General features: G+C 37.8%; 1 non-coding gene across 1 annotated transcript; it reads right to left on the reverse strand.

Annotated features, from left to right (window-relative positions):
- Nucleotides 1–623: 623 nt before the first annotated feature.
- LOC145612823 (small nucleolar RNA R71) lies at nucleotides 624–729 on the reverse strand. Its single transcript, XR_014106740.1, has one exon. It is a non-coding gene; the product is annotated as a small nucleolar RNA R71 (small nucleolar RNA).
- Nucleotides 730–13,463: the final 12,734 nt, after the last annotated feature.

Consider the following 13,463-nt stretch of genomic DNA (forward strand, 5'->3'; position numbering starts at 1 on the left):
ATAGGGGTTTGTTGAGTTATAAATATTGTTTGATTGGGTGGGGTGGTAGCCCAACGACCTACCGTTCTTCCTCCCATCAAAATGGCGTTGTTGCCGGGGAATGGTGCTTTGAGTGCATATTGTTGTTGAGTCTATTCCACTTTATTTGCAAAATACTAAAAGATTTTACACTTTAGGCTACACTTGTAGCCGTGCTACTAATATTTTCTTTGAGTTTTGTATGCATAGATCCCAAGTCATGGGAGAACATCCAAGAGTTGCCTTGAAGGAACTAGGAGTGCCCGGTGCATATAGGTTTGAGAGCGGCATAGCTCTACCTACAACACCGGCAAACGACTTTGAAATTCGGCCGGCAATGGTCACCCTAATTGAGAGGAGACAATATAGTGGGGCTAAGAATGAGAGCCCATTGAACCATCTTAAGGAGTTTGAAAAATATTGCAACACTATCAATGTCAATGGAGTTTCTCAAGAGTTTATACGCCTTAAGTTGTTCCCTTTCTCTCTCATAGGAAGATCTTTGGAATGGCTAGACAAAGAAGTGAAGCCCTATTCCTTGAAGACATGGGATGATGTCACAAAAGCTTTCTTGTCCCGTTTCTACCCACCAAAGAAGACGGCGGAGGCTAGAGCCTTAATCCAAAGTTTTAAGCAATTGCCTAGAGAGAATCTCTATGAAGCATGGGAGAGGTACAAGGACTACCAAAGGGAATGCCCTCACCACGGAATTCCAACATACCAAGTGATCCAAATCTTCTATATTGGTTTGAGCTTTCAAGGTAGATCGAGCCTAGATGCCGGAGCCGGAGGGCCAATCATGAACAAGACGGAAGAAGAGGTTGTGGATGTAATAGATGATGTGGTAAGGAATTACATGGATTGGCATGATGTTGAGAGGGAATCGGTAAGCACAAGTTGCTCAACCGATCAATCTTATGTCATCAACGAATTGTCCACAATGGTCTCGGAGTTAGGAAAGGAGGTGAATTCTCTCAAGAACAAGCTCGAGAGTCCTTCACAAGCTTCTAGTCTTCCCTCCCAATTTAAGGGGAGAGGTACATCTTCCTACTCTAACCATCTTTTTGCTTATTGTTGCATGATTAGAGAATTCTTGGTTTGTGATATGTGTAGAAAGAATGATCATGATGCTTCTAATTGCCCCATTGTTCCTTGTGATAGATATGATGGATATGAGAATGTGCATGTGAATTGTGATTATAATAATGATTTTGGACCTAGATTTAATGCTCAAAAGATTGTTGGGAATAAGAATTATCACAATCATGGGAGCTATGATAATTACAACCAAAAGAGTGGTTATAGTAACCGTGTGACCCAAGGATTTTGTGGTAACCATAATAACTTTTGTTGTAATGATCAAAGCCATGGCCAAGAATATGGGGATCATAACCAAGGTTATGGTAACCATAATCAAAATTCCGGCCAAAATCATGGTAAAGGTAATTGGAGTAATCAAGGTAGGGGAGATTTTCAAAATGATGTTCAAAGAGATACCCCACCCCAAATTACTCCAAAGACTCAAAGCCAAGGTGATGATTTCTTTACTCAACAATCCCAATTGAATAGGCTAGAAAATTTTATGATGGATCAATCTAAGATATTGAATTAATTCACATTGTCTTGTAATAAAATGTTTGAGGTCTTATTTACTCATGGAAAGATGCTTGAGAACCAAATTGTTCAACTAGCCAACCCTTTGAAAGATTGTGCTAGTCCATCTCCTTTACCCTCACAAGAAGTTGATTCTAGGGAACCGATGTATGCTATGACCACTAGGAGTGGTAAGGTCCTTAAAGAGAGTGCTCCTAGGAAGAGTAAGGAGAGTGAAAAAGAGAATGATTCGAGTGAAGAGAATAAGAATGAAGAGCCTAGCAAGATGAGTGAGGATTCCAATGATAAGCCTAAGGAGAAAGAGCAAAAGCAAGATGAGGTTTACAAACCTAGACTTCCTTACCCCCAAAAGCACAATAGGCATAAATTGGATGAGCAATTTGGGAAATTCATCGACATGCTTAAGCAACTTCATCTTACTCTTCCTTTTACCGATGTTGTAGAACAAATGCCAAACTATGCTAAGTTTCTTAAGGAAATTTTGAGCGGTAAGAGAGATTGCAATTTGGTGGAACCGGTGAATCTAGGGGAGTGTTTTAGTGCCTTTATTCAAAATGACCTACCCCAAAAGTTGAAGGATCCCGGAAATTTCTCCGTACCTTGCAAAATCAAAGGAAAATTGTTCCAAAATGCTCTTTGTGATCTAGGTGCTAGTGTTAGTATCATGCCTTATTCCCGTTTTTAAGAAACTTAAGCTAGGTGAACTCCTTCCATCCAATATGACCCTTCAATTGGCCGATCGGTCTATTAAGTTTCCAAAGGGGAGAGTTGAGGATGTTCCTCTCAAGATAGGAGAGTTCACCATTCCCGTTGATTTCATTGTGCTTGAGATTGCGGAAGATGACCATATCCCTATCATCTTAGGAAGACCTTTCTTAGCCACCTCGGGAGCCTTGATAGATGTTAAGAGAGGTTGTATTACCTTGAGAAATGGTAAGAATGAGGAAAGTTTTGATTTGAAACCAACACATGAGTCTTTGTCTCTTGTAAAAGGAATTATGTGTGTTAATTCCCCTCGCCTTATTGATGATGTAAGCATTATTGATTCTTCACATAACGATTTTCTTGAGAATTATGATGATGTGCTTTTGAGTTGTGATTGCAAGAAGGTTAGTGAAGATAAAGTGATGATTCCCAAGCTTATGGATGAGGAGGAAGTTGACATTCCACATTGGTTTGAACTATATCCTCAAGATGAAGGTGATGTTTCTATGAGTTTAGATGGTGAAGAACCATTTACAAAGAAAAACAAGGCAAAGAAAAGAGCACGAGCTTCTAAGAAAAAGAGAAAGAGAAAGAAGTTGTGGAAAGAAAAGTTTGCATTTGAAAAGTCTTTGTATGAAATCTCATCAAGCAACAACGAGAAGTTGCTAGAAGTTGAAGAGAAATTTGCTCTTTCTACTACCTTGAAAAAGGTGGTGTTCTTTGACCCTCCATGATTTGGAGGAAGGGTCGAGCTTAGAACCTTAAGCAAGCGCTTCCCGGGAGGCAACCCGGAGATTCTAACTTTTCTTTTTGATTTTTGAGTTTTCTTGTTTTTGTTTCTTTTATTACTTTTTCTTTTCTTTCACTTTTCTACTTTTTTGGATTTTTAGGAATGAACTTTGCGGGATTGGATTTCTTCAAGAATGCATGGTGAATGGAAGGTGTTCGTGGCACATATCATATTTTGTTCGATTCCAATCGAAATTTGAGGTAAAAGGGGTAAGAATTTTAGAGAGGTAAGATAGGAATTTCATGTTTTAAAGGTTGGAGGAAGTTGATACTTAGTGAGTTTTTGTGGTGAGCACATGAATCTTTAACTTTGAGCTCTTTAAAAATGTATTTAGCTACTGCCTATGGTGTTCCTCATCACCATCATGATCCATGTGCGCACCCAAGTGGTCAGTAAGTATCAAAAATAAGAGGAAAAGAAAGAACGGAGAAGCACAGCAAGGTGCGGCCGCACATCAGGTGTGTGCGGGCGCACACCTTGCGTGTGCGGGCGCACAGGCTACAGGTGCGGCCGCACGCCCCCTGTAGCCATGCCCTTTTATTTCTTCTTCCTTCTTCTTTCATTCATTCCCTCATTCCTCATCTCCTACCTCGCGCACTCCCTCTCAAACCCTCCTCGCTCGTGCGCATCTCAATCCCTCCTCATTCTCCATCAAAATCCTTCAATTTTTAGTTTAGTTCTTTAGTTAGTTTAGTCACTTTCTTGCTTTCTTGCTTTCTTAGTTTCTTTTCTTTTATTCTTTTTATTCTTTGATTAGTTTAGCTTTTATTTCCCTTAGTTGTATATACTTTTTGCTTAGTTTAGTTTCCTTTTATTTGTTGTTTTCTTTCCTTTATTTTGAAGTTACTAACCATCTTCTTTGTTTATAGTTTCTTTTATATTTCTTTTTCTCACTTGGTTTCTTGAAGAAGCTTTTAGATATGGAATGCAACGAGGTGGTTTCTACTTGCTTCGTTTATTTTTGCTAAGCTTGGAGCCCGGTGAGATCTTTCTTATTTTTCTTTTTATTTTTCTTGGTTGCATAGAATAGGATTAGTTTAGGGGAAGTTGAATGGTTCGAGGATGGATGCTTGTTAACACGTAATGTGTTTGGGATCGATGACGATGATGTCGATCGATCACTTGTTTGTTGTTTGGGATTCTTATGTGTTTAACTTGCTTTCTAGTCCATTTCATATTATTTCTCCTATTTTCTTCATCTATGTCTCCAATTCTTTGCTTTCATTTTCTTTTATTTTCATTTTCTTTTATTTTCTTTTATTTTTCTTTTTATATGTGGTTTGATTTTTAGGCCTTATTTTTCATTTTTCTTTTGAATTGGACTTTGTACATTAGACTTGTCTTTTGCATGATTTTCTTCCTAGGTTGTAAAGGTATGCATGGTTTGAGACTATGTTTGGTTGACTCTAGGATAGGTGTATGCTAGGGTAGTTGGTTTGAACTAGGAGGATCATGAAGCCGGATTCTACTTGTTTGTGGCATGTTGGTAGTTGCTCCCTATAGTCAATTCGACACCATTAGTGAGTTTTTGCCAAATCCTTGTGAGGTTACTTGTTTTTCTAGCCTTCAACATTCTTTGTATGAGCGGCGTGGATCCTTGGCTATGCAAACCTAATCTAATAAAGCTTGATGTATGATTCTTAAACCCGAGACCGAACTATCTAGGAAGGACAAAGACACATTTTTCGGGGTGGTATTTTTCATTTTTGTTATATTTTGTTATTTTCTTTATTTTTGGGTTTACATTTGCCTTCTTGCAACCATTGGAGCCTTATCCTTTCTTTTCAAGCCACATTTTTAGTTCTTTGACCTTTTGTTTCTTTTTCTACTTTTCTTGGTTTTTGTGAAGCAAAATGATCTTTTGAGATGGAGTTTGTGGTAGATGAGTTGGAGTTTTGGTTTTTATGAATGCAAGTTCGTGATATCATTTTCTTTGTGAATAATGGCAAATGTTTGAGAAAAAGCTGTCCTACTTCATAAAAGGCATGGACTAATAAGTTGCATAATAGAAAAAGCCGTCCGAATCAAGTAGAAGGCATGGACATTGCAAATTCAAATAAAAAAAACAACACAAAAATTGAAAAAATGAAAAATTCAAAAATATTTTGATGTATTCTTTTCTCCTTCTAAGAATTGAAGACAATGCTTCATTTTAGCTTGGGGGAGAAGTGTGAGAAGCGTGTACGCTTTTTGTATATATTTCTTTGTGAGTATAGCTTCAAGTAAGCTTGGGGGTGTTGTTTTTGTTTGGTAATTTCTTGATTGTGGTGTTAAGGATTGATCACCCTTTTGCTTCACTTTTTAGGAAAATCACCAAATTTTATATATTTCTTTGTGAGTATAGCTTCAAGTAAGCTTGGGGGTGTTGTTTTTGTTTGGTAATTTCTTGATTGTGGTGTTAAGGATTGATCACCCTTTTGCTTCAGTTTTTAGGAAAATCACCAAATTTTAAATTTTAGCCTACCTTCACCCTTTATGCCTTACGTTACAACCTTGGGGAAAGACCTTTCGACCTAGATAGTTGAGTCACTATTCGGGGGAGGGCATCATGGGTCATTGCCTAAGGAAAGGGGATGCATAGTCGAGATTGTCGAGTAGCCTAAATATAATTATTTCTCCGGTTCCTTCGAGGAATCATTGGGATACTCACTAAGGGGAGATTTGAGACTAGTGGGGAGAACGCGGTAAGATTGTTTGGGATGAACGTGGATTGTGATGTCTAGTTCCTATGCCTAGTATACCCTATGTTTCAATCAACCTTAGATATCTTGAAAAGTGCATACCTTAACTACTTGAGAAAGATTTTCATTCATTTGCATTATAGTCTTTATGTGAGTTCATTTCGCAAAGGTTTGTTTTCATTTTCTTTTCTTTTATTTTCATGGTTTGCCTTATTGATGTTTGGTGGAGAGTTATGGGTCAAACTCTTAGGATACCCTTACGAGACCTCACTCGTCCTCATAGGCGACTTTGGGGTTTAAAGGGCTTGTTGTAGCTAAAAGCAACCGTGATTCCTACGACAGTGAGTCTTAGTGTATATTCTTATCTTGAGTCTTTCTTTTTCATTTTTCAATAAATTTTTCATCCTTGATCTTTCTTGCTTTGTTTTGCTCGAGGACGAGAAAAAGTTTAGCTTGGAGGAATTTGATGAGTGACATTTATGGCACTCATTTGATCTCTTTTTGGATGAATTTCATTTCATTTTATTACTCTTTTCTTTAGTTTTCTTAGTTTTATTCTTATTTTCTTCATTTTATGCTTTTCATAGTTAGTTTCTCTTTTTTGTGCATTTTATAGTTTATTTGTTGTTTTTCCCTTTTATTTGCTTTTTCTCTCTTATTTGTAGGTTATGATTGATTGTCCAAGAATTCCCGAGCTTCCTCTCCATGGTCTTTCATTGTTTTTCATGCCTAATGCTTGTGCAAAGAGTTTCAAGTCAAAGGGGGATCCAAGGAGCATGCTTCAAGGCCTTGTATATGCTCTTTTCATGGCTTATATTCTTCAAGAATTCCAAGATAGTTGCTGCCTACCTTGTCCTCCATCACCATCATCAAAGGTGTCCTCACCTCATGAGCTAGGACGAAGAGAAGAAGAGGGGGCTTGCCAGTTATGTGCGGGTGCACTCGGGGAGTGTGCGGCCGCACATATGTCGTGTGCGGCCGCACATGAGGTGTGTGCGGGCGCACCTTTTTGGGTGTGTCCCGTGCGCACTTCTTTCTCTCCTCCGAGCGCCCGCACCGGCGTGGGTCTATTTTTGAACGTCAATCCTATCTTCCCCTTGGTATATATAGTTATTTCCTTCCATTTTTAGAGAGAATTAGATCTTCATTAGTTAGAATTAGATTAGATTAGATCTTAGAGAGAGAAAAAACACTAGTTCTTAGCTTTTTAGAGAGAGAAAATGTGGGTTTGATGATTGATGATTGAAGATTGCTACATTTGATTTGATTTCTATCAAGTTTGTAAGGATTCTTTACTCTTTAATGCAATTTAATGTTTGATTTCATTAGTATTGTTGTTTGATTTGGTTGATTAATAGTTTGATTGATTTGGATTGAATTTGTTGATTTCAATTGATGAATTTGGGTATGATGATTAGTTTAGCTTTGATTTTGATGTTTTTCATGGATTGTGAGTAGTTTTATTGCTAGGGTAGTGGTGAAGCATGTATTGATGATAAATTGAGATTAATTTGGGGGAAATTGATTGAGTTGATGATGTGATTAAATTGGTTGATTGATTTTGTGCATGTGTGTGCTTGATTAGGCTTGATCACCCTTGTTATTCACACTAGATTGCATTGTGAGTTCACATTGATATGGACCATTGATTTGTGGCTTACATTTACTTGATTGAGATATCTTGTGATGTTTCCTAGCTAGTGTTCGATGTAGTTGGCGCTAATTAGACCTCTAGGAGAATAGCATGATGTGCTCTTTTGGTTGCAATTTCGGTTTTCCCTCACATTGCTTGACTTGATTGGTTGATTTCCCAAGTTGATTGAACTTCATTGTTGATGCATGTGGATCCATTCCCCTAGTGCCTTTGCATTTGATTAGTACAAGCTTTTGCATTGCCTAGCTTAGCTCTAGTTTCTACCATAAACCCCTACTTGATTTCGGAGTAGCTTGACACTAGGAAATATACATTCAACCTCCATTCCTTTGGGTTCGACCTTGACTTACCACTACACTTCATAGGGGTTTGTTGAGTTATAAATATTGTTTGATTGGGTGGGGTGGTAGCCCAACGACCTACCGTTCTTCCTCCCATCACAAAGATTGCCCATCTCGTGCTATATTCTCAAATCAAATGATAACTTCCTCAATCATAGCGAAAGCTATCGAAGACCGCTACATCTTGAACAGTTCTTCTCTTAAATCAAATGATGACCTCCCCAATCGTAGTGAAAGCTATTGAAGACCGCTTCATCTCAAACCGCCCTTCTCTTAAATCAAATGATAACCTCCCTAATCATAGTGAAAGCTATCAAAGACCGCTTCATCTCGAACCGTCCTTCTCAAATCCAAGCAAGAGACCCTTTAATCTTAGAGCCTCCTATTGAAGGCTTCTTCATCTTCAGTCTTCAGATTTTCTTGTCCTTACTCCTAGAAGTAATTGACCTTTCCATCTTTGGAAAATTCATCTTAAGAATCATATATAAGATTCTTAAAGTATTCAAATTGATTTATAGAAATCTTCCATCCTAGAAGTTCTTTGTGATTATAATCAATCACTACTTAAATGTTTCAAATATGTTCAATCAATAATTTGATCGTCATCAGGCTGATCATCAATCAAGTTGTAATCGTGTTGACTACTAATCAAAGGTGTTCATTTAATATGATCGTCATCAGGCCGATCATCAATTAAGAATGTAATCGGGTCGATTACCAATCAAATATCTATCAATTTGCTCAAATACTCATCAAAAGGCTCAAATTGATTAGTCACGTACCAACCAATCCAATTGGAGACCATCAAGGTTGACGCGGTCAAATTAGAGCCATCGCACAGCGACAGTTCTGTCGTACATCGACACAATATATTGCGCCATGTCAGGGTGCATCGTGCTGCATCAGGGAGCTTCGTGTTGCGCCAAGGTGCATCGTGCTGCATTGGGGTGCATCGTGCTGCGTTATTAATTTTGCAATGCGCTTGATCCAAGTAATAGCTTTTTCTGCTCGTTCAGCTTTGGATTTAGTGTACCTGCTTTTATATTTTGGATTATAGGACTTTGCTTATGTTTATAATTATCATGGGGGTTGACCCAAGGCTTGGTGTTGTTTGACTCATTGTGTGACTCAATGCGTTTAAATCAACTCGTCTTAATGTGTTTCGACACACGTGTGTGGACTCTATTCGAATCAATGTGTTTTTTGCACATACGACTCAAGGTGGGAACTTTACTCAATGATGACTCAACGCACATGACTCGTGTGTGCATTGTACTGTGATTGTGCTTGTGTGACTCCAATAAGCAAAAAATTTTCCATCATTTTTGTGGAGGGTACCGACTTTCTCCCGAAAAAGAAAGACGTGAAAAAGGAATCAAGTGTGGTTTGATTGTTTGCGGTGCATGTTGAATGAGTTTAGTCAAATGTATGTGTTGATCGTTGTATCTCATGGTGCAAAGATTATCCTAATTGTTGACTTGATGATGAAAGTATTGAGGAAACTTAGGCAAGGAGGCTAAGTACTTCATACTTTGTAATGCGATGATGATTACGAGTGATGAGTGATTTTGATATGACAAGGCATGCTTCATCGTTGTGTTAAGATTTCATGACAAAGGGTTCCTAAAAGAAGGATTATTTGGTCATGTATCCGTGATGTGTGTGAAAGTGTCACTAAAGTTAGGCTGCAAAGGCTAAGTGTATGGAAAAATATTTTGAAAAGAGTCAAATAATGGTGACTCTTCTACTAGGTAAGCTAATGATGTAGGGATCAAGCCCCCAAGTCTAGCTCTTAAGTGGATCGGAATGAGCATTGGAGATCCCTTGATATGATTATGCGTGAATATGTATGTGAATGAATGAATGCATGATTATTACGGTCGCACCTCAATGTGAGGTTGCCTACGTATCTGTTAGGAATCAGGCCGAACGTAGCTCTAGCCAAACCTCGCGCAAATGTGTGTAAACCTCAAAGAGGTATTTGAAGTGTTGTAACGTGGTTAGGCTAAAGGTAGAAGAAGAAGGGGATAAAGGATCAAGACCCAAAGTAAGCCCCCAAGGTGTGCAACCTTGCTTTTGAATCTTTTTTGTATGCTCGAGGTTTCTCACTTTTTTACTCTCTTTCTTGTGTTTATTTTTTTTAACTCTCTTCTCTCTTTTTTGCTTTTTGTTTATTCGAATCTTTTTTTATAAATGTGAGCAATCCCGATCATGCGGTCTATTACTCACTTGACATTCGTGTTTCTTAGGCACGGTAATGAGCACTCGATAAGAAACGCAATCTGACACGTGCTCATGTCAAAGACATGTTCATATCAATGACATTGGAATACTTGCCCTTTTTGTACACTTTTATTATTTTTTGTTTATTTTAATTTTTTTTGTAAAATCACTCAAGCTTTTGTTATTTAAAAACTGCATATATTGCACACTATCACATCCCAAGGTCAGGTAGATGTGGGTTAAAAAAATGAAAGTCTATCGTTAGACGAGTCTCAAAGTGGTTTATCAAGAAAGGATGTATATTTGAAGGGTGAAAGTGATATGATGCAGCTACAAAAGGTGCCTCAAATCATTGGTGTACCTTGTGCTTAGCCCTGCCTTTTTTTTTAAGGAAATTTTGACTTTTACCACCAAAATATTTGGACAAATTGTTTGTTACCACCTACTCTTTTAAAAGTTGTATTTTACCACCAAATAAAGTTATAAAAATTGTTTTCACCACCTACAGTTAAGAAAACCGTTAAATCTAACGGTGTTAAAAAAATTCTTCGATTTTCGTGCCTGAAATATGTTCTTTATAAGTTTAGGGGGGCATTTTGGCCCTATGGGTCCAATTTGAGGTCAAAATTGATAAAAAATGATCCGAAATACCTCATTTTGCGTGTTCACGCAATTCGATGTATTTTTAAACACTCAAAACGAGGTATTTTCGTTCATTTTTTTATCAATTTTGACCTCAACTTCGACCCGTAAGGCCAAAATGCCCCCCTAAACCTATGAAAAACATATTTTAGGCACGAAAATCGAAGAATTTAAAAAAATTCCGTTAGATTTAACAGTTTTCTAAACGGTAGGTGGTAAAAAACAATTTTTTAAGTTTATTTGGTGGTAAAATACAACTTTTAAAAGAGTAGGTGGTAAAAAACAATTTGTCCAAATTTTTTGGTGGTAAAAGTCAAATTTCCTTTTTTTAATGCAATGCGATTATCATATGCAAAAAAATAAATGCTCATTTAATTGAAATGAAAAGGGTAAAGTGAAAAACTCATGAAATAAATCTAAGGTAGATGAAGGTGCTATGCTAGACATATTGGGGAAGGGAGAAATCGAAAAAATAGAAAAAAGGGGTCATGAAGCCTTGTCATTGAAGCCTGCCTCGTGTCTTGTGCTTTATCATCACTCGGTCTTCTTGCCAGCTAGAGGTATGGGAAGCTTGTTATTATCAATTAAATATTGGATGGCCACTTTTAGCTTCCAATAGCTCTTAGTAGTATGACCCCTACCTTGATGGTACTTGCAATGTGCATTTGGGTTCCAACTAGGCAACCTCTTTTTAGGTGCGGGATCTTGAATAGGTCCAATGGAAGTAATGAGTCCCTTGGCACGGAGTCGATCGAAGGCAGTATCATAACTCATCCCAAGGAGTGAATTCTTTTCTTAGTTGCCTTTTGGGTTCTTGATTATTCATGGCTAAGACTTTATTGAGGTCAAAGGTACTAACATTGTTACTAGAGTAGGTGTTTTAGGAAGAAGAAGGATTGTCGTTCTTCTTTCCTTTCCAGCCACTGTTGTTACTTTGGTTAGTAGCGTTCTCTTTTGCAAGGCCGTCTTCAATGTCAATGCCTATGTTATAGACGGCCTTGAAAGTATTCAAATTGTATTGTTATTTCAGGTGCTTTGAATACTTCTCTTGGAGGTTCTTAATGAACATCCTTACGGACTCCTTTTCAGTAGGAACATCTACATCTTAGCAGAAGTTTCCCTCCACTTGTTGAAGAAATTGGTAAATCCTTCGTTTTCTTTTTGTTTCAGCATCTCAAGTTGTCTATGGTCAGTCTCAACTTGAATATCGCACTTATATCTATCAATGAAAGAATTTGTTATACAATCCCCAAGAGGAAATCTTCTCTTTGTCTAGGGAGAAAACCATTGTTGACAAACAGTTTCAAGAGAAAACGAGAATAATGAAGGAAAAACTTTCTTATTAATTGCCTTAAGATTCATTATAGTCTGGAAAGCTCTAGCTTCAATAAAAATAAGGGTTGTCAGTTGGCTTGAACTTAGGGATGTCATTGGCATTGAACTTCTGTAGAAGAAGTTCCTTTTCCATTGAGACCCCTTGTGAGCTTATTCCTTGAAACTTGTAGTCATTGGAAAATTTGCTCAGACTTTCTTCCATGTGCTCAAGCTGTTATTGCTTGCGAGGATCGGTGACTTGCAAAGCGAGAGTCTTTATTATCTCGGTCAGGTTAGCCATGTTTTGTCTTAGTTCGTTAACTTCTTCTTGGGATGTCATTTTCTTAGCTTTCCTTTTTTTCCGAATCGGCTTATCAAAAAGTAGGACTTGAACGAAGGTGTTGTCCTTGATTAAACACCCTTCTCTCCTTGACCAAATGTTATGGAAAGGGAAGTTATGGATGCTTATTGTTAATTATTTGACCCAAACTCAATTCAACATGAATGGCTAGGAAGATATCATGGAAGAATGACCGGAGTGATATGCATGGAGAAAGCATGTAGAAAGTAGAAAGATGATGTATATGGAGAGATATGGAGGAAATTAGAAATAGAATGGACCCCCCCCCCCCTAAACTCAAATGACGGAAAAAATGACTCATGCATGAACCTAAGACATGGTCATGGTGACATGTGTACAAAGTGTGTGCTTAGACTAGTGAATGTAAGTGACATACTAAGGCTTGTGTCATGACCATGTGACTAGACTATGTGACTAGACTTGAACAAAGACTAAGTTAAGACCTCATGGGTATACACTAAACTGGACAAACTGTAGTATTTCAGTCATAACTTTTGGTCTATGGCTCTGATTGGGACGAAACATACGCCTAATAAAAGATAAAACTCGAGGCTACATATCCAAAGGTTGTACGACTCGTAATTCTTTCTAGAACTCCGGCTATGAGCAAAAAAGTTGACGCTTGTGCAGTAGACGGGAATAAAAATTCGGGTTGACTCAAAAAGACTATGATTCGGTTTAAGACATATTTATAAGGTCAAATTAATTAAGTGAAGTCCTTTTAGTCATTGGTTAAGACTTTAATTACAAGCACAAGTCAAGACAAACAGTTTTCTTAGTCACATAATAAGTATGCACAAGTCGGAGACACACAAGTAGTCAAGTACTTAGTCACAATATGATGTAATGAGTTTGCAACCTAATTATGGCTCTAGTTCTCTAAGGTTCAAGGATAAAGGTTAGTCAAAGAGGGTCCATGGTTATGAGTCCGGATGCATCGAGCGAAAGCCTTACCTTTAGAAAGGTTGGCGCGTATGGATGAGACCCCGCAAGTTAAACTTAATTGCTTCCATGGTTTGGTGAATTCACAAACTCAGATGTACCCGTCTTTGCAATGAGCGTTCCATTGGGTATATGGAGCGTCAATTCTCAGAGGGTTATAACCATATAAAGAACACAT

The sequence above is a fragment of the Chenopodium album genome, chromosome 24, assembly GCF_948465745.1.
Source record: "Chenopodium album chromosome 24, dcCheAlbu1.1, whole genome shotgun sequence".
Taxonomy (NCBI): Eukaryota; Viridiplantae; Streptophyta; class Magnoliopsida; order Caryophyllales; family Amaranthaceae; genus Chenopodium; species Chenopodium album.